This window comes from Lycorma delicatula, chromosome 9 (assembly GCF_047948215.1).
Source record: "Lycorma delicatula isolate Av1 chromosome 9, ASM4794821v1, whole genome shotgun sequence".
Classification (NCBI taxonomy): Eukaryota; Metazoa; Arthropoda; class Insecta; order Hemiptera; family Fulgoridae; genus Lycorma; species Lycorma delicatula.
The window spans coordinates 71148722-71169512 of NC_134463.1; the positions used below are offsets into that span (position 1 = coordinate 71148722).

A 20791-nucleotide genomic window follows, 5' to 3' on the forward strand; every position below is an offset into this window, starting at 1 on the left:
TAATAGCTATTCTAACTACATTCGTTGGGAAAGTAAAAATATCTGGTAATTTAAAAATTTTTGTAGAAAATGTTACTTACCCAGTTGTGTTACTACATTACAATTTAATGTTTCTTCTATATAATCCCCACAACCACATGGTTGTAGGGACCACACATGAATAACAATTTACTCCTTAAGATTGATGGTATATGTATGTTGAGTACCATAAAAAAAATGTTTCTGGATGCCCTGATGTGAAAATGTAGGTTTGGCCTATTTCTATAATAGGCGTAGCCATTCTCAAGATTACAATCATCATTATGGCTTATTAAAGAAAGTAAGGAATTATTTTTTTCCGTTACATTCTTCATTAACAAACTGTTACATATTGATATGCTGAACCCACCGAAATTCAACATATGATCTAGAAGTGATATCTTCATTTTGTTCTTCAATGGACTTGACTGTTAAGTGGAAACCATCTTTTTTTTGAAAAATCAATTCGACTAGTAACAAAAATATCTGGTACATATAGCACAAAACGACGAATTAATATTTATTGAGAAATTTCTAAATCTGTATCTACTTGATTGAAAAGATGGGATAACCATTCTTAGAATGAATAAGTATCCCATGCCAGCGTATCTAAGATTAATGGGGAGTAAAGTAGTTTCCGGTCATATCTTTCGCTTACCGAACGAAGTACACTGTTGTACATTATTACAAGCAAATGAAATTCTAAGTAGTATTCATTCCTACAATTAACAACTTGTTCTGGCTATCGTCAGGATCAGGTTAAAATGTTTACCATTACTTTAGAGAGAGAAGCTCTAACTGTGCTTCTGATTCCTAAGATATTTTACTTTATATAATATAAAAAAGACTTAAGATAAATAATGTAAATGAGCAAATAAATTTGCTAGTTTTCTTGTGTTACAAGACGATATACACACACATTGCCTCAGCTCATAAAGAGAAGAAAAATTCGAACTTATTTAGAAATAAATTTATTGCTCAAAACGTTTTTCTGTTAGCAAATCAAATCTTCTCCTATTGCCATATAAATAATAGTAATAAAGTTTATCCTTTATAATCTATATTAAATTTCTTATCCCTCCTTTTAAGAAGTCTTCATAAAAATAAAAATTTTGTTATATTAAATTAGACTTTTATTTATCTATTAAATAAAAGTCTAATTTAAAAGATCAAATGAAAAGTAAAAAATTAACTTGAGATTTATTTTGCCTAGGATTTTTATTTTTATTATATTTAAACGAATGTAATATTATAAAAAGAAGAATTTGATTCTTTGTTTCATGATTACAAGGCTATATTTTACTTGTACAAGTCTTTTGCTACAATTTTCTTAAAACTCTGTTTGCTCCACCTGTTTGGAACTCTTTTTCCATAATTTTATTTATAAAATATAGAAGTATAAAATCCTTTGAAACTGCTGTATTGTGTTTTTAATAATTCTGTTTGATTCATCTTATTTTCCGTTTTCTTTTTATTCTCCACCTTTGATAACTCATCAGCATTGCAAAGTTTGTTGTAAAAGTTTTAATTTTTTTTTATTATTCCCACTCAGTTTAAATCAAAATATTTAACCTTTTGGGTACGCAGTGACTTTTTGGTGATGATTCACACGATCTTCCAATTATTTGTTATTTTACGAGTAAAATTGTAACTATTATTACATCAATTATCTTAAGTTAAAAATTATCTAATATTACTTATTTATTCAATCATATTTTGAGTTATTTTCATTTATTGCTTTTTCAACTTTTTCACTTATTTTTTAAATTAATTGTGTGTATATTATTTATGTTAAGAAAGTAACCTTGGGAAGAAATTCTCTCTGCTTCAATTTATAATAAAAATGTATTTGTTAAAGAAAATTGAATACAGTTTCAAGTTTCTACTAAGTTGTTTTGAACGAATATAAAAATAAATTTAATTAAGCATACGTAAATACTTATAGGCCGATTGATTTTTTTTTTAATTATTTTTTTTTACTTTTAATTACCCTGTGTTCTTAAGAAAAATTTCTATTTACAACTTTTTTCCCTCCTGCTACCTGCTTTTTTTTACATACAAAATATATAATTGACAGATCAGAACAGTTAAAAGATATTAAAGTGTATATAATTCCTGTTTTTACCTCTTTGACATTTATGAACTTTTTTCACCCTGATTCAGTAAATCACCCTTTTTCACTCCTTACCCTTATTTTTTGATTTTGATTCATTTATTATTCATTTTCTGTTTTATGGATACAGGTCCATAATCATTCCACATCCATAATTAGGATATCGAGACCTGGAGCCAATCCATCCCTAAAATTATCTTCTATGAGAGGACCTCCGAATAGATTCGGGAATCAGTTTCCTATACAGTTATTCTAATGACTAAATAACTTGTAATGAAAAAGTGTAAAGCTCCTGTAAGGAAAATCTGCATCATCGAAAATACAATTTTTTTTGGGGGGGGAATTGCCACACTCTATTGTTTTTCTTTTAATAATTTATCCAGATTTATGACTGATATACTTCCTGATGTCAATCACCTGAAAGAAATGTTGAACAAAAATTTAAAACCAGTAAAAATTGCCATGCCTGACCTGATTTTGAACAGGTCATATTCTGATTTTTAACAGAATATTTAGATATTCTGGATGAAAGACACATACCTACTACCATTTAGTCATAGAAATTGGTAGTATGTAGTGATCTAAAATAAAAATAAATAATCCAAAATTACTACCTTAAATTGTATTTCGTTATAAGTTGAACTGTTTGAAAAATATTCTACATACACACACACATGCATTTTCCACTATATACAGTATTTTTTAACCAATATTTAAATTAAGAGGGAATTTTAAGAAGCTCTGGGAATTTTTCAAACATTCTTGCATTTTTAACAAATATTTTTTTTTTTTTTTTAAATCGATGTGTTATAAACTAAAAAGTTTAAATATCATACTGGCAAACACGAATCATTGCTAAAATATGTCTGTTAATTTATCGATAATAATTTAATTCAAAGGTTGCACAATGGCGGTCAACTTTGATCGGTTATATCTCCGGAGATAATAACAAATCGAAACTTTTTTTAAAAAAGCATGTTTCCGAGTACTTTTAAGCTGTGCTTTTTAAAATTAATTTAGAAAAAAATTCGCGAAGATATCCGATTTGTTTAAAAGCAAAAAATTTGTAGTATGATTGAAAAATTCCCTTTTCCTCTTAATCAACCAATTTAAATTTTTCAAAATCCATTTGAAAGTTTGAGTGCTCTTTTAGATGTGATTAAATTTTCAAGTATCTAGAGGACTTTATTTCAGGCTCTACATAATTTGGAAAAATCGCAACTTTTTTTTAAAATCTGGATTACAAAATTATTGGGCAAAAACTGTCAGTTGTATAAATTAAAGTTCCACCTACCAACAATTTTCAAAATATATTTTCAAGTACTTTCAGAGCATCATCTGTTTCTCGAATTTGTTACTCCAAAATCCCTGTTTCTCTATCCTCAGGGATTTTCTAAAAGATGTTAATTTAAATTCAATTCAATAATCGTTTTTAAATTAACCTACTATCTCAAAATAGTAGGTCTTCAAGAATAAAATTAATTCGTACGTCAATAAGACAATAACTTCAAGTTTGTAAGATGTTTGCGACGATTACCTGATTATATGTTATCTAACTAATTACGATAATAGTTGCAACATGTTACAAAAATAACGTTACAGTCTTGTTGACGAATTAATTTTATTCTTGACGATCGACTATTATGAACATAACAGTTTAATTTAAAAACGATTATCGATTTGAATTTAAATAACCATCTTTTAGAAAATCCCTGAAGATGGAGTAACAACTCTGAAAGTACTAGAATTTACACTTTTTAAATTGTTGGTAAATGGACTTAAAATGGATTTAATTTTTACAATTATATTAATACCAACAGTGACAAATGCTTAGTAAATTTAAAACTGTCAATCGATTTTTTTTAAATTTGATGTGTTGTTTTATTGCTTTATCATATAAAAAGTTTTTTTTTGAGGCAAAATCTGAAGGTCATATGTACGTCTCGAAAAAAATTCCCAATAATCTTGGCTTTTTATTTTCGTTTTTTTAACAATTATTGTGTTTTTGCATTAACAATAGCATATTTTCGATTTGAGACAGTAGTTAAAATTTACTAACAAAACTTTTTCCTCTCCCGATGTGTTCTCTAAAATGAACAGTTATCGAGTTATTTAGGGAAATAGGATAAAAATGGATATTTTTACGTTTTTTTTACATTTTGTTTAATAAAGATTTGAGCACACCTTTTTCAACTAGTGCGTAACGAAATAATAATTTCTGATTATATTCCGGAGTCATTAAAGCAAAAATTAGCGTTCGCACAGAAAAGCCCAAATATGCCAACTTTTAAACAGATACCGCCTGGACTATTTTGCTGATATGTGTGTTCGTAATTTTTTTTTTCAAATATAAAACATTTGATGAATCTTATTTGAAAAAACAACTTTTCCTACAAATAAATAAATTTAAATTGAAATACACAAATGTAATTTTTAATTTTTTCTCATTTTATTTGAAACTGTACATAATTAAAATAAGAATCACTATGATAACGAAAATGACTCCAAGAAATAAGTTACGAAACCTGATATTCCCTTGCTTTCGTACAAATCTTTTTCTGCTAGCGATACCAGCATAAAAAATTATTACACTTTAAATCTGTTATTGTACGTTAAGGTCATTTTATTGTTACTTTTATTCTATTTTAATCTTTTGTTTATATTATTTAAATTTTGTATTTTTTTTAAATATTTCTGTGTTTTTTGGAAGAAATAATTAAACACAGGTAAGATACGTACGAGCTGAAAATTCTGTTAAATTTAATTTTTATATTGTATGTAAACCAAAAAAAGGATATCAATATATACGCTAAGATGATGTGTAGTCTGTAATATTGTTTTTATTTTTTCTTAATGTCCTGCCTCAAAATCATGAACTCATTCATTTTAACACTTTTTGCAGATGACAACTGTATGTAAATCTGAAAATAATTATACAGAGTGTATCACGAAATTCTTCCGGAACATTCATAAGCTATTCTAATCGTGAAAATAATGGAAAAAATTCATATAAATATACTTCCTAAAATGCTTCGTTTGCAAGTTACGGCTAGTGAAAGATTTCGCTCGGATTTCAGCTGCCCCGGGTGAGATCATACTGAATTTTTAGGACGTTAATTAAAGGACAGAATTAGTAGTTTCTTATAGTATTAGATCAGAAAAATAAAATAAAATAGGTCAAAGAACCGTATATGCAATAAAGTTTGAGGAATCTAGGGTGAAAACCAATAAATTAGGGTAAATAACCCTGTTTTTTATGTTTGACGTACAATAACTTTATTAAATGGGTTATAAACACATAAAATCTTTTAAAAAACGTGTATAGAATTTAATTCTGAACAAAATGGTGTAAGATAAGTTGAATAAAACAAAGAAAAATTAGGATTTTATTTAGAAACAGTGCACTAGACCGAAGTTCATATACGTACCAGTTTATAATAAATATTCAAAAATAGCCTGCCATTTTCAGCACATTTCTTGGCACGATTCTGTACCGTTTTTGTTGCTATTTTTAGTTCTTCAGGGCTGTCCTTAAGTTACTTAGCCACATGAATAATGTGGACAATTAATTCCTCTTGAGAATGTATTTTTGATTTTTATACAATATATATCATTCATCCCCAGACGCAAAAATCTAAAGGTATTAGATAAGGCGATTTTGGTGACCAGGAATGTGGACCTCCACAACCGATCCATTTTTCATGGAAATTATGATTTAAGTGAAAACGGCACAAGAGAAGTGGAGAGTCGCACCATCTTTGTGTCTCAGTGCTAGAGGAACATCTTCAAGCAGCTGGGGCAATTCTTCATGAAGAAAATGAAATAGATCTCAGCGTTGAAGCGGCCAAGTAATATCAACGGTCCAAACAGCTAATTGTAAAGAGCATGAAGAATTTTTTTCAGGATTAAATTCTCTACCAGTATTGTGTTTTTTATACGTTCTATAATTTTATTACCCTGTTAAGAAAGTTATTGTACATCAAACATATAAAAGGGATTTATTTACTCCAATTTATAGGTAGTCACCCCAGATTTCTCAAAAACTACTGCAGAAACGGTTCTGGGACCTATTTTATTCGATTTTTCAGGTCACAAGCTATAAGAAATTACTAATTCTGGCTCTTAATTATCTTCGTAAAAATTTCAATAAGATCTCATTTCACCGGGGGTAGCTGATATCCGAGCAAAATCTTTCACTAACCCTAACTCGCAAACAAAGAACTTTCGGACGATATATTTAAGTAAACTTTTTCCATTATTTTCACGAGTAGAATGGTTATGAAAGTCCCGGGAGAAGTTCATGATATAATCTGTATAAGAAAATTGTACGTTAGCAGTTGAAAAAAAGTTTTACTGGATAGATTGTATTCATTTAACTTTAAAATAAGAATAAACCCGTTGCATAGTGCTTCTCAGGTAGACGTAATAACTTGTTAATCGAGTGAATAGAATTCCCAATAATGTTTATGATACTAGATCTTTTACTCACAAAAGCGAAATTTCTGGAGGTTTTATTAGATGACAAATACTCGTAGGATGATCAAATTGATTTCAAGCCGTACTCTTTTGCTTTGGAGTTCTTTAATAAAACACTAAGCTTATCATTACTAAATATTTGTTATGTCTACATACGTTGCTATATATATATATACTATAAATATTAAGATACAAAAATGGGCAGTCAGATCATTATCTGCCGCCCAAAATTATGAATCGTGTAGATATAAAGTTAGAAAATGAAATATGTTAACTTATCCTCCTTGTGTTTATATTTTTTTTAAATGTACATTCGTTTTTTTTTTTTTAAATTCACTTATTCTTAAAAAAATAACAATATCCACTTTTACCAAATCAGACAACAGAACTGTTTTCGTATAACTCAACACAATACTTCGACTTATGAAAAAGAATCTTATTGAGCTAATGTTACCATTTTTACTAAACTATTTGAACTATTTGAAAACTTTTCTCAACAATTTATTTAAAATACAATTAAAAGATGTTCTTTAACGGAAAAAAATGTTATGCTGATGAATTTTTAAATAATTCTAGTAATTAAAAACAGAATAAAAGAGTTTTTTTATATTCATCCCGTTCAAAGTGAACATACGTAAATATGTACAAATAATTTTCAATAGCGGCTTCTGAAATGTGAATTATTTTGTAGTAAATTTTTATTTTCATGTACGACAAAGATGTATTGTAATCGCGACAAATTTCGGTTTTTAAATTTCAACGGAAATATCCATTTTGACCATCCCTGAATCCATTTTGACTAGTTTTGGCGTGACGTCTGTACCTACATATGTATGTATATATGTAGGTATCTCGCATAACACAAAAATGATTAGCCGTAGGATGTTGAAATTTTGGAAATTTAAGAGTGTTGTAACATCTAATTGTGCACCTCCCCTTTTGATTGTAATCGACTTACCAAAAGTGTCCAAAAAATTCAAAAAGATTTGTTTTTTGAACATTTTCTTAATTGTAGTAATAAGCCCTTATTTAGAGCTTTTCAATGATATGTCATAAGTGGTACTTATTTTCATTGATTCCAAAGTTATAGTCTAATAAAATTTTAATTAATGAAATATTTGGGTCTTACAAGGGGAAGGCACATCGGTTCGAATGCGACTTCATTTTCTTTTTTTTAACTTTTTTTTTAAATTTAAATATATTGATTTATTAATAATTAATTATTAACCTCTGATTGTAAAAAAAATGTTACAATAAATAATAATTGAATAATAAAAAAAAAATATGAAAAAAACTTAATAAAAAATGTATGTAATTTAATAGACGTACAAGAAAGTCATGTGGTGCCCATATCAGATTTTTATGTTTAATGTATTTACTTTTAATGTACTTATCTCAACATTATTTTTACGTGTTTGTATTTAAATAATTAATTTATTCATTTCAATTTATTTTTTTGTATTTATTATTTATCTTATATTGAAGTAATCTATTATAATGAATTTTTATGTACCGATCAGAATAAAGATTTATTCAAATTATGCCCTCCCATTTGCTGTATAATATTATAAAATATTTTATATAAAACATTATAAAATGTTTTTTGTATATTACGATTGTAAACAAAGAGGGGAAAACACAGTGTACTAATATTACTATTATTATTTTTACTAATACCGATTCAATTATTTAACAAACATATGTTGCAACCAAGTAACATGTTGTTAGTAAAATGCATGTTTCCCTTGTATACCACAAAATAACACTTTAAAGTCTTCAAAACACATGGCCTAACGTACCAAAAACAGTTAACTTACAATAACAAAATCGTATTGTGAATGTAAATGAATTGATTCTGTTAGTACACACTCATTTGGATGTACGTACATCTGCGTTGTGTTGCTATAACTCCAGTATAACTCCCAAAACTTTTGTTTCTAAATAAGAATCTAATACTGTTTATTCTCATTGACCGACTCGACTCTGTGGTTTTCTCAAACTGCAAATTACTTTGTTTCTGGGTACTTTGTTCCACACAAAACTACTAGATGTTTTACTCGCTTCATCGGGTTTGTGATTTGTGACGGTAAACGGTTAAAACTTTAATCAAAAAACTAAAATAACTCATTTATATTTCAATACGTCGATTATTTCTCTTTTTTTTAGTACTTTAATTACAAAAAAAGTATCATTTAAAAAAATGAGACTTAATCACCTCAAGATAAATTCAAGATAAAACCATTTAATTATCTTCCGCGTATTTTTTTTATATACCGAAAATTATTTAACTTTTTTGATTACTTTATTATATACTGGAAGAAGTTTGTTTCTACATTTTATAAGAGTATCTTTATTGGAATATATCTTAAAGTTTCATGCAGTGTTAGAAATAAGCCAATTAATATATTCTTTTAGAAGATTTATATTCTTCTACAAGATTATTAACACTGAAGGCCCGTCTTTTCTAATTCTTTTTGTCTTCTTAATACACCAGGACCATTATCGAAAATTTGGCAAATGTGTGTATTATTAGAACTTTGCCTACAACTGACCGGAATAAAGAGGGGGTTAAACAGGAAAACTACTGACTTAAATTCTCCCAATCATGAAATTTTCCTTCGAGCTGGATCTCGGTTTCCCATGATTTTCCTTGAATAATCATGGGAGACCTTAGCAATTGCTATGCCATTCGATATGGAAGCCGATTTTCTCTAGATATAAGTAGGATATAAAGCTTTAACCTTTTAACAATTTTAAAAAATCACTTCTGTCCTAGTATCCAACAGTTTGAATAAATTCTAATTACAAGTCTTATCTCTCTAACCAATCTTAATCATTCATTGATAGAGACCTCAATTAATTCTCTTTAAGTTTTTAAGTCTGAGAGCACAGCATAAAGAAGATATAACCCCCATACCTTAATTGTAGGTAAAAAAAATACAAAATTTCTAGTTAATGTAGGAAAGTAATACATTCTTTTAGAAGATTATAAACACTTTAGATCCTTCTCTTCCAATTCTTCTTTGTAGTCTTAAAATAACAGATCCATTATCAAAAAGTTGGCAAACATGTGGCATTTTAAAGCTCCTCGTTTGAATCATAGTCATATTATCGAAAAATGCATTAAAAGTACAATATGTTCCGAAAAGTAACAGCAAGTAATTTTCCTTTTAAATACAAATATATAATTTCAAATAGTACTCATTACAATTGGCATTTTATTATCATCATCATTTGTTGTTCTGCATGGTAGCAGGTCTCTTACACCACCGCTGGTTGTATTAATAATTTCAAAAGCATTAAATGATTTCAAAATGTAATTATCGTTTGTACGTCTTCGTATGAGCAACATAATTACTGTCGCTATGGTGACTACAAATTTTGATTTTATTGTCTGTCTAACTTTTTATTTTATCTTAAAATTATTTTTTATTCTTTTCTAATGATGCAATGGTTCAAAAAACAGTAATAAAGTACAGTGTTAAAAAATTTCAATTCTACTGAAGTAATTAGAAAAAATTGCTTAAATGAAGCTATAACAAGTATTAGTAAAATTTGTACAAAATTTCAAAATACAAGCTTTTGTAGCAATTTTTTAGTATGATTTAAAAATTATTGGCATTCAATAGACATCTGACATCATCTGCTGTTCTGACTGGTAGCAGGTCCCTTACGCTATTGCAGTCTCCATCCATTTCTACCCCAAGCCTTCTCCTTTACCTACTTGCATATTAGTCCAATTCTAATCTCATCTATTAACTTCATCCTTCTTTTTCCTCGCCTCCTTTCTCCTTCTTCTGACCCTTCCGATGTCAAAATTCCACTTCCTATAACTAATTTCCTTTTGTTTTATCTACTGCAAAAAGTACAGAAAGGAGAACATTACATACTCACGGACTGCGTCCTTACCATTTTTAGAAAGTTCAATACCTTCAGCTTGATGACCATGCCAGATGACTAGTTTTTTCAGTGGATTTACAATAATTACCACTTAATTCTGTTGATACTATTTTCGTTCAAGCTACTTTTTCCCATAATGGCATAAATAACACACAGAATTCATATCGGTGTTCTGAAGAAAACCCACATATTTTAGCCAAATCAAATCGAATCAAATTTCCAGCAACGATTTTCGGTGAACGTTTGGTGCGGCACGATCGACAACCAAGTAATAGGTTCTTTCATACTAGAATAATGTGTCACTGGGAGAAATTATCTGGAATTTTTAAACAATGAATTTCTTACAGTACTTATAAATTTCTCATTGGTGAAACGAATTGAAAAGTATTATCAATTTGATGAAGCATCAAACACATTTCACAAATAAAATAAAAAAATTCTTAGATGAGAAATGTACTGGTAAATAAATTGGACGTAGAGGGACCGGAAACTGGTCACCTAGATCACCGGAACTTACTCCTACTTATGGGGATGGATAAAAAGCAAGATATAAAAGCAAAAGTAGACACACGACTTAAACTGATCGCTTGCATTCTCAATGCTACTGCCCTTGTCAAGGAACGCGAAGATATCATTAGGTTGGCAACATAAAATGTAAGGAAACGAGTTGAAAAGTTCATCGATAAACATTTATTGTAAATTAGTACAGTTTAAAACCATAATGATTTTTTTTTTCAAATAAATTAAAAGTATTCTAATTTTTCAGATATAAATTTATTGTGCTAAATCAGCTGTTTCTAATTTGTAACATTTTTTTCCTGTCCAGATAGCGCTATAGCTCTAGAAGGGAAAGAATTTTAATCGGCCCAATTTGGGAATAAGCGGTTTTCACCGGATCTTGACTTCTGACACCGAAGGAACCCAAAATACCAAAAAACAGAATGGAAATTTTCCGTACATTGATGTTCGTATGTACGTGTGTGTGTGTGTTTGTTCGATGTTGGCCTCTAAATCACCTTATATCTCCAGAAATACTGGACCGATTTTTACCAAACTTGGTCAGATTACTATATATATGAGGCATTTCTATATATGAGGCATTGATGCCATTAAATTTTCAACTTAAAAGCTCAAGAAGGTGAGGCTGTAGAGCAAGGTTATCCTCAGTAGCTCGAGAAATCTTCGTCTGATAAGATCATATTTTTCCGAGGCACATTGTTAACGATTAAAAATAACAATAGTACCCCCACCCCAAAAAATGCTCTAAACTAGATGCTAAATGAGCATACTGCGTCAATAGTACCCCCCGTCACCAGAAAGAGCGCTAGTGTCGTAGTCCGCCGAATTGGAATTTCCCTTTTTCCCTGGGGGAAATTCCCTTTTCTCATCCTTTGAACCGGGAAATTAAAAATTCCACAGGTTTCCCAAAAAAATTATTTTGTACACTTTAAATATTAATTATTTATTTTATTTTATTTAGTTAATATATCAAAGGTCGATAACACTGACGTACAGCTGTTGTAGTCTCTGATATGTTGTGGCGTCACAGGTGAGCAGTAGAATTTAAATAATGAATAATATTTAAAGTGTAAGAAAGTTATTCGGTCTGGCTGGGTCTTTTACTCGATCGCCTGGTTGACTCGGTACCTGATGCGGTAAGCTTCGGGGTTATACCAATCAGCCGACCGTACAAGCGAAATTTGTTCTACGTGAGTTGTGAAATTACATTAATTTAGTTAGTGCCGACCGCCGCCACACCCGCGCGAACTAAATACTGTATGTGCTTTAGTTAGAATCATTGAATTAAATAAACGAAAAAATATTATATTTAAATAAAATTATACATATTTTAAATTAAGTTGTATGTGTATGTGTATGTAAGCCGTGTATCAGAAACAGCCCGCGGTTGTAGGACTTTTCCGGACGTATTGTCAGAATGTTGTCCTACAACTGTGTTATCAGCTTTTTCTGTTAAATTTTGTTCTGTTTTGTTTTAGTAATAAAAATTGATTTTTTTGTTTTTCATAGAGTTTATTACATCAATTTTCTCAAAATTAGATTCTCTATAAGTTTTAATAATAAAATTTATGCATTTATTAGTCATTTAACAAAGTTATTGTGCTTCAAACCTAAAAAGAAACGTGTTTTTCGTCATCAATTTTTTCTATTTTACATTATATGTCATAAAAACTAAGGAAGATGCATTTCTGGGACTTATTTTATTCGAATTCTCAAGTAAAAAAATATAAAACCAATTAACCTTTTTCCACTCGCGCTGTTGTAAAAAGTACAATACGCTAATTAATTATAGTGGATCTTTTTTTGTTTCCTACATAATGTGGCAACACTGCAGGCATTGTTTACTTAAAACTCCCACTAGATGTTCACAAGATCAGCCAGATTCGGAATCCGCTCACAGTTGGTTTATTGATTGTGAGCGGATTCGGAATCCGCTCACAGTTGGTTTATTGATATAAGTTTGTCAACGTGTACGATTTGTATTTTTGTGGTCCGTTTTTTTTCTAAGCGTGTTATTCTAATATGTCTAACCGTGTAAATTGTGATGATATCCCGTCTATCCTTAGAGAATTGTCAGAGGAAGAAAATATTGATGTGGAAGCTGTAAGTGATGTTTTATCGGAGAGCGATCAAGCATAGCGATGAAAATGTGTAAGTAATCGACCATAGTAGCTCTAGTGAATTAGAAGCATATGAAAATGATTCATTTCGTGATAGTAATGATGATAATGACAGTAGTAATGGTAGACTTATAAATGATAACATTATTAATGACTATGAGGTTGAACGCAAAAACATCAATTATATAGTGATGTGATAATGGGGGTGTAGACAGTATTTCCTCAGAGATTGTAATTTTTTTATAGGAAAATATTTATAAACATTATGGATAGATACTAAACTTGCAAAAAATCTAAAACTAAACAACAAAATATTGTAAAAAAAGGTACCAGGGTCGAAAAAATGTGCAAAAGTTATTAAAAATTAAATTGAAGTTTTCTTGATGACAATCGACACAAAGAAGATTAATGAAATTATAAAATATACGAATCAACATATTCAAGGAGTCAAAGAAAAATATTCGCGAGAACGTAATTGTAAAGAAACGTGCCGAAGTGAATTCATAGCTTTGATGGGTCTAGGGTCTTCTTTATCTAATCGGGAATAGTACCGATGTAAGGGAATTGTGGTCTGATGATGGCACCAGACTTCAATTAATGCGTGCTGTAATGAGCTATAACAGGTTTTTGTTTTTACTGCGTTGCGATTAGGTTTGATGATAAAAATACCAGGAAAGAGAAGAGTAATATTGATAAACTAGCCCCGATCCGAGAAATCTTTGACTCTTTCGTTAAAAAATGTCTAGACAGCTAAAATATCAGTGAGTTTACTACAGTGGATGAGGTGCTTCATAAATTTCGCGGTCGCTGTTCGTGGGTTCAATATGCCCAATAAGCCGGCAAAATACGGGTTAAAGATGTTTAAAGATGACCATAAACCATACGGTTTATGGTTTTAAGTGTGTGACACCAAAATATTTCATTGTAGTAACGTGGAGATATATGTTGGGCGACAACCTTCCAAACCATACCAAGTTAGTTCCATTTCTTTTGAGGTGGTAAAAAGGCTTGTAGTGCCAATTGAAAATTTTAAAAAAATTAACCGAAATAAAAGGTATTTTTAATTCTGATAATTAGTATGCAAGTATTCCGATTGTTGATTATTTGTTAATGAAAAAAATAACATTTACTGGAACTCTTAAGAAGAAGAAAAGGAAAATACCTCCACAATTTTTACCTAATAAAGAGAGAGTTGTAGGAAGTTCTCTGTTTGGAATCCAGTACGATAAAAATGTTGGTTTCATACGTTCCCCAAAAGAGTAAGAGTTTTATACTAATTTCTAGTATGCTTGATGATGATAGTGTTGATGATCGTAGCAACAAACCGGATGTCATATTTGACTACAATATCTCGAATGGAGGAGTGGATACTTGTAATAAAATGTGTGCCGCTTATTTCATATCACGCAAGACAAAGATATAGCCTCTTCCTATATTTTACGTAATAACGAATATAACTATAACTACCATATAACTAATATAACTAATATATAACTAATATAACTAATCTAACTTATATAACTAATCAGTTCTTGCGTACTACAGACCGTGACTGCAGAAAAATAACCAAAACAGAGAATTAACTTTCTGAAAACACTCTCAATCGCACTTACGAAAGAGCATCTAAATTCCAGGTCACAGATTTTATCACTGTCTTCGGATGTATCGGCGTTCTTACAAAAGTATCATCAGAAATCAGTTTCAGTAAACGAAGATGATGATATACTGAAAACTATCCTTCAAAATAACGTGGCACGTGCTTTATGTATAAGAGGAAAACATTTTTCTGCAACAGTCAGGTGTAAAAAGTGTAACAGATTTGCCTGAAAACGGCACGTGAAAGAATAACGTTTGTGTTTGAAGTGTGTTAAAGAAAGTTAATTATATATATAACCAAAATTAATTCATGCAATTATCTATTTAAAAAAAAAAATAATACTGTTTATAACATATTTTAAAATACACTTTTTTTTCTTATAACGTTAATAGTATTCTCTCATTTCAAATTTTAGTTGTAATTTGATAAGTTTTTGAAACTTATTAATGTCGATTGGTTTAAAAAATTAAAAAATAAAAATAAAAGTAAAATAAAATAAAATTAATTTTCATAGTACAAATTCACAAATTTTTGATTGTGTTGTAAAAATTACAGCGCGTGAGTACTTATGCTAGTATGCAAGGCGCGAGTGCTGAAAGGTTAAGTTTACCTCTTATATAAATTTAAGGCGTATATTAACCACTTAAAAATTTCAGTATGACCTCATTTCACCGGGGGAACTGAAATCCGGGCGAAAAGTTTCGATACCTGTAACTAGATGACAAAGCGTTTACGGAAATATGTTTGCATAAACGTTTTTCCTTATTTCAAGCTGTAGAATCAGTTCCCAGATCATTTCCCTTTTCTGCTGAATCACCTGTATATAATATGGGGTGAATTAACTGGTGAATATGTTATTGTTGGTCTATATATATATATATATACACACATATATATTACTCGTATATCATACCTATATTAATACTCTTTTTCGGAGTTTATAACGATATGTAGGTGTGTTTTGATCATTCTTAAATCTATTTTTATTCATCTCAATTCTCAATTGAATAAAAAGCGGTTAAAGCAATTTCAAAGAAACTGAAGATGTTTTTATCGTAATCCTGTTTTGATACCATTTTGTTATTTAACATATTTTATTTCGGAGGGAGGTAAATATCATTCCTTTCTGAATACAAAATGATTTTTTATATATATACATTTCTGTGTTGGTTTTTTTTTTTGAAAATCGATATTAATATTTCAAACCAATATTTTAATCTAGAAACGATTTGATTCTAAACAATATTTATACTGTAGCAATATTTGCTTACAAAAATGAAGAATTAAGAAAGTATAGCATTACTAAATATCCAGAAATATATATAGGATTATATCGTATGGCAATCCAAAAAGTAAAATATGTATATTAATATTAATGTAAGTTATCTTGTTTCACATGACAATATTTCATCCGTACAGAAACGGGTATAAGAATTAAAGCTTTCTTTAGAATATAAATTAAATGTACAAGTTTGGCTTTCTTTACTCCCTCCTCTTCTTTTTGTATCCTTCCGTTTATCCATTCATTCATTCCTCTTTAAAGTTCACATCCTTGTGACTTTGGCGAAGCAGCGATACAAGCTTTTATTCTCTCAGAATTAGTTCCTTTTATCTCGGTGCGATTTCAAATCTCTAGCTCCGTTGCCAGTTTATCTCATCCCTCTTTGCCCCCTCATTTTCTCTTTCTCTCTTTCTTCTTATACGCTAGTTATATCCCTTTTTCATTTCTCCTTTACAAAACATTCGACCGTTTAATTTAAATCATACTAACATTATTGCAGTGGATTTATATTTTATATACATAATTTATTTGTATATTTCTTTTGTATAAGAGATGATTTTTATTTTATTTCATTCAAATTATTTTACGCATGTTAATTTTTCTATTATAATAATAAGTTCTTGTATAAAAAGAACTAATTATGTGAAATATTAATCAAAGAAAATATATATTATATAACATTTAAAATAATACCAGTGAAAGTTTTTTTTAATATAAAATTATCTTTCAGATTCGCGTAAAAAGAGATTTATAAGATTTAATTTTCGTCTGCACATGAAATTACAAAATTTAAAATGGGATTTTTTAACATTTTCCTTTTGAATTAAACTTGAACAATAGTTGATACTAGACAAAAGAAAATACGACTATTAATCAAAAATGATCCATAAAATGTTTTATAAAGCAATTACAAACCCCAGAAAAATATTATCACAATTATCAATTTATTTCTAATGAATCAAGTTATCCCGAAAACATAGCAAATAAAAAAATAAATCTATTACGGGTATATTTTTCTACTGATTAGAATTAATGAATAATAGTGTAATTTCTTATCAGAAACGAATTAATTTTTTTGATTCATTGGTTGAATTAATGGTTGTGGCCCAGTTATAGGTAATTGGATTTTCCGATTTTATGAAATTTTATAATAATGTTCCTTGTTTTTTAAGGAACGATGTATGATTTTTTCATAAAACTTTCCGTTTTAAAATGGCAGTAAAGAGGAAGTTTTCGTAGCCAAACCACTGATAATATATAACAGATTCACCATGAAATTTCTCCTCCATATGAGGGGAAATGTCCCGTAACGCACTCTTCATTTTCAGTATTTCAGTGGCTACAAGTAAGATACTTCTTAAATATTTTACTACACCTGTTACCCGTAAGGTTTCTAAGAGAATTTTTCTGCTATTACTTCATAACATTATTTCTTTTCAGTACTCTAATAAATATTTTATATAAATATATATATATATAACACGTTGGTTTTCAGTTCACTGATTTTTCCCGTGAGTTTTTTTTTTTTTACAAAAAAGCAAAATAATAAAAACAATCATTTTTTTATGAAAATATTTTTTTAATGATAATTCTGTCCCTGGAAACAATGCTTAAAGATACAGAATGCGGCAGCATAATTTTCTGATTTGTAAGGTCAATAAAAACAAAAAGATATTATAGGTATCGTTGTAATTATTTTTTCATCATATGCTACTACAATGGAAATTTGCTTTTACACTTTTGAAAAAAAATTTATCCAACAACTGGTGCCCCCCGTTGGCAATACTCTGATTTATCCAATTCTGAAGCGTAGGTTGACTCTTTCCAGCATAGCAAGGGTTATGTTGGCTATTGCTTGGCGAATATTCTCCTTCAGTTCGGCAAGGGCCCTTGGACGATCGGTGTACACGAGGGATTTCAGATACCCCCATAAAATAATAGCCACAAGGGGCTAAATCGGGTGAGCGCGCGAGCCACTGAAGATCTCCCCACAAATAGATCAGGCGCCAGAGACATTTTCTCCCAAAACACCCATTGCAGTTCGCGCCGTGTGTGTGTGGCTCCATCCTGCTCAAACCACATATCCCCAACATTCATTTCGTCAAGCCTTTGCAAAAAAATTTCCTCGATCATTGTCACGTAGCGATCAGAATTCATTGTAACTGCAACGTCTTTCTCTTCAAAAAAGTAAGGACCAATAATAATATTCTCTACTATCGACAGTGCACACCAAATAATAACAATTGAAAAATGAAGGAGTCTTTCATGAAGTTCTCTGAGATTATTATCACTCCAGTACCGCATGTTCTGCTTATTCACGCATCCAGAAAGATGGAAATGAGCCTCGTTACTAAACAACACAAGCGCATCATCAGGCAAAGCTTCAAGGAACGTTTTACATACATTTGCCGAGCTGCACAACCGCGTTCAGTGAGTTCTTGCACCACAGCCAACTTGTATGGATGAAAGTGGGTCGTGAAGAATTCTTCTCACAGAATGATCAGACATTCCAAGGGCAGATGCATGCTTGCGTGCTGAGCACCGAGGAGATCGCAAAAGAGTGCCTTACCGCCTCGAAGTTTTGGGGTGATCTCACAAACCGTTCCCCTGATGATCAACACAGTCAGTTTTCCTGAATGTGTTTACCCACGTAACAATCGATTGCCGATCAGGAACACGAGCTCGGATGGCAATCTTGAAGTGTGAGCGGAATGCACTCTGTGTGGCGACGATCGAGCGACCATTAGAAAAGTAAGCCTCTACAGAAAACGTGCGCGTTACTTTCTCCACCGCATTCTCGGTACGGAAGTGGAAGGGAGAAAACACTTCCCGACCCACCCGTTCGAATGAGACCATCCGCACCCTCTAACGGCCAAACCTTGCATCCTAACGCCTAATTCAAATCAGAAGATTATGCTGCCGCACCCGGGTATTTGCTAATCAGTGAGATTATTTTTGGTTTGGCTAAATATTTCACAATCAATTACGATCGACAATCCATTTTGTTTTTATTTTAGTTTTTCACTTTATTAATTAAATTTTATTGCTTAACTTGTAAAGTTCAGCATAAAATGAACATTGTTTCTCGATTACAAATTAGAGAACCTTTTCTGATAATAATTACAGTCATTTCTAAGGTGAACAAAGGAAAATTGTCACTTGTAGGGTAGAATGTGCTTGGCATACGTACGTAATAGTACATTCAACTCAGTGAAGAAAGCACTAGGAAACCACTTCACTTCTCACACTTTCCCTAGTTAACCTGAAATATCTTTAGCACTGATTATGGCTACACCATTTTTGTGAGAGATGTCTTATAACAGGATTTTGGTTTGTTTGGCATTTCTCCTGCCACCACCGCATTCGGTCGCCCTAAAGCATAAGACCGAATGTCTCTGCCACAAACGGCAACTGAGTCTCGAACAGTTTAGCGACTAGTATCCTAACATAGCTCCTAGAGCTTACCTAACAGCGTGAAGGGACTAAGCGCGGTGCCATACACCACCGGCTTACGTGTCCCAACCGCTCACTTGTCATATATTTGCCAAAATGGGTAGGCGCAACTCATCAACAACTAAAAATATATGTATATGACATCCAGAAATAAATTTTATTTCATCTAGGCAGAAATTCGCTGCCACGCCTAGGTCGCTGAATCCCAGCAAGTACCTGTCCACCATTTTATAGCAATTGGCCATAATAATTGGCTGGTGGTCAGTCATGTTCAGGGTTAGCTTTCACGGCAATGCGGTAAGAGTCTTTCCCTTAAGTAAATTACGGCTGCCGGTTGAACAAACGACCGCATATAGGAACGCCCACGCGTTTCGACAATGCGGCTTTCACGACACTGACTTGCCGCTTGTGAGTGTCAGTTTTCCCCTTGACTCTAAGTTCCAAGGTAGCCCGGTCTCTGCCCCCCCCCCCCCAAAAGCAGGGCAGTCAAGCTCCAGGTATTCATTTGACTGGACCTCCTCGCAAACGCACAGCTCATCAGCTGCCAGGCAGAACCGAAACAGATATTGCTTCATGTTAACGTGAGCTGGTTGCCATTAAAAACGAGCTCGAGGCATACCATCCCCCCAGATCCTGTATAAACTTATACAAGGATCTTCCTTTAGTCGTGGGGTCCCATTCCAGCTGCCATTTTTCCATCGCGAAGTTCTGCAGCCTCTTCCGTAGGCGGAAAAAGGCATCCTTATAACAGGATTACCTACTAAACCTCCAACCCTGGCTACCCCTTTCCTGGAACAGCTGGTGTGCATTTCATCAGGGGGTAAAACGCTCATACACACAACACTACTCAGAAAGCCAGACACACGAACAAGATCACATAAGGCAAAAGCGCACCACATGCAACACAACAGCAACCACAAACTACACACGTCATAAGTCACATCCATCCCCTTAACAACAACACATTCGTCAAAACTTACTCAGCATACAACAGCAACACGCTAATCGCACACCATTAACACACACACACACACACACACACACACACACACACACAATCGCATCATAGACACATCCCTCAACAACACATACACTGATAAACAGTCGCTGACATACAACATACTTACCACATGTCACCATCGTACGCATAAGAGGAATGCCCTCGAGCTCATCACATTCAGGCGACCCCCACACGTATGGGGGACTCCCTAGTTGTTTAGCCGAGTGTCTGTCTTCCCAAAGGACATTGGAAGGAGACCTACGATGACCCCTTCTTCGCCTGCCTCTGCGGGACTCCTCTCAGGCGGAAAGCT

At 31.6% G+C, this 20791-nt stretch overlaps 1 protein-coding gene across 1 annotated transcript in view; it reads right to left on the reverse strand.

The window, feature by feature from the left end:
- Positions 1-20791, reverse strand: part of LOC142330568 (LHFPL tetraspan subfamily member 6 protein-like) — a 182836-nt gene that overhangs the window by 145181 nt on the left and 16864 nt on the right. The gene's annotated exons all lie outside the window — the stretch shown is intronic.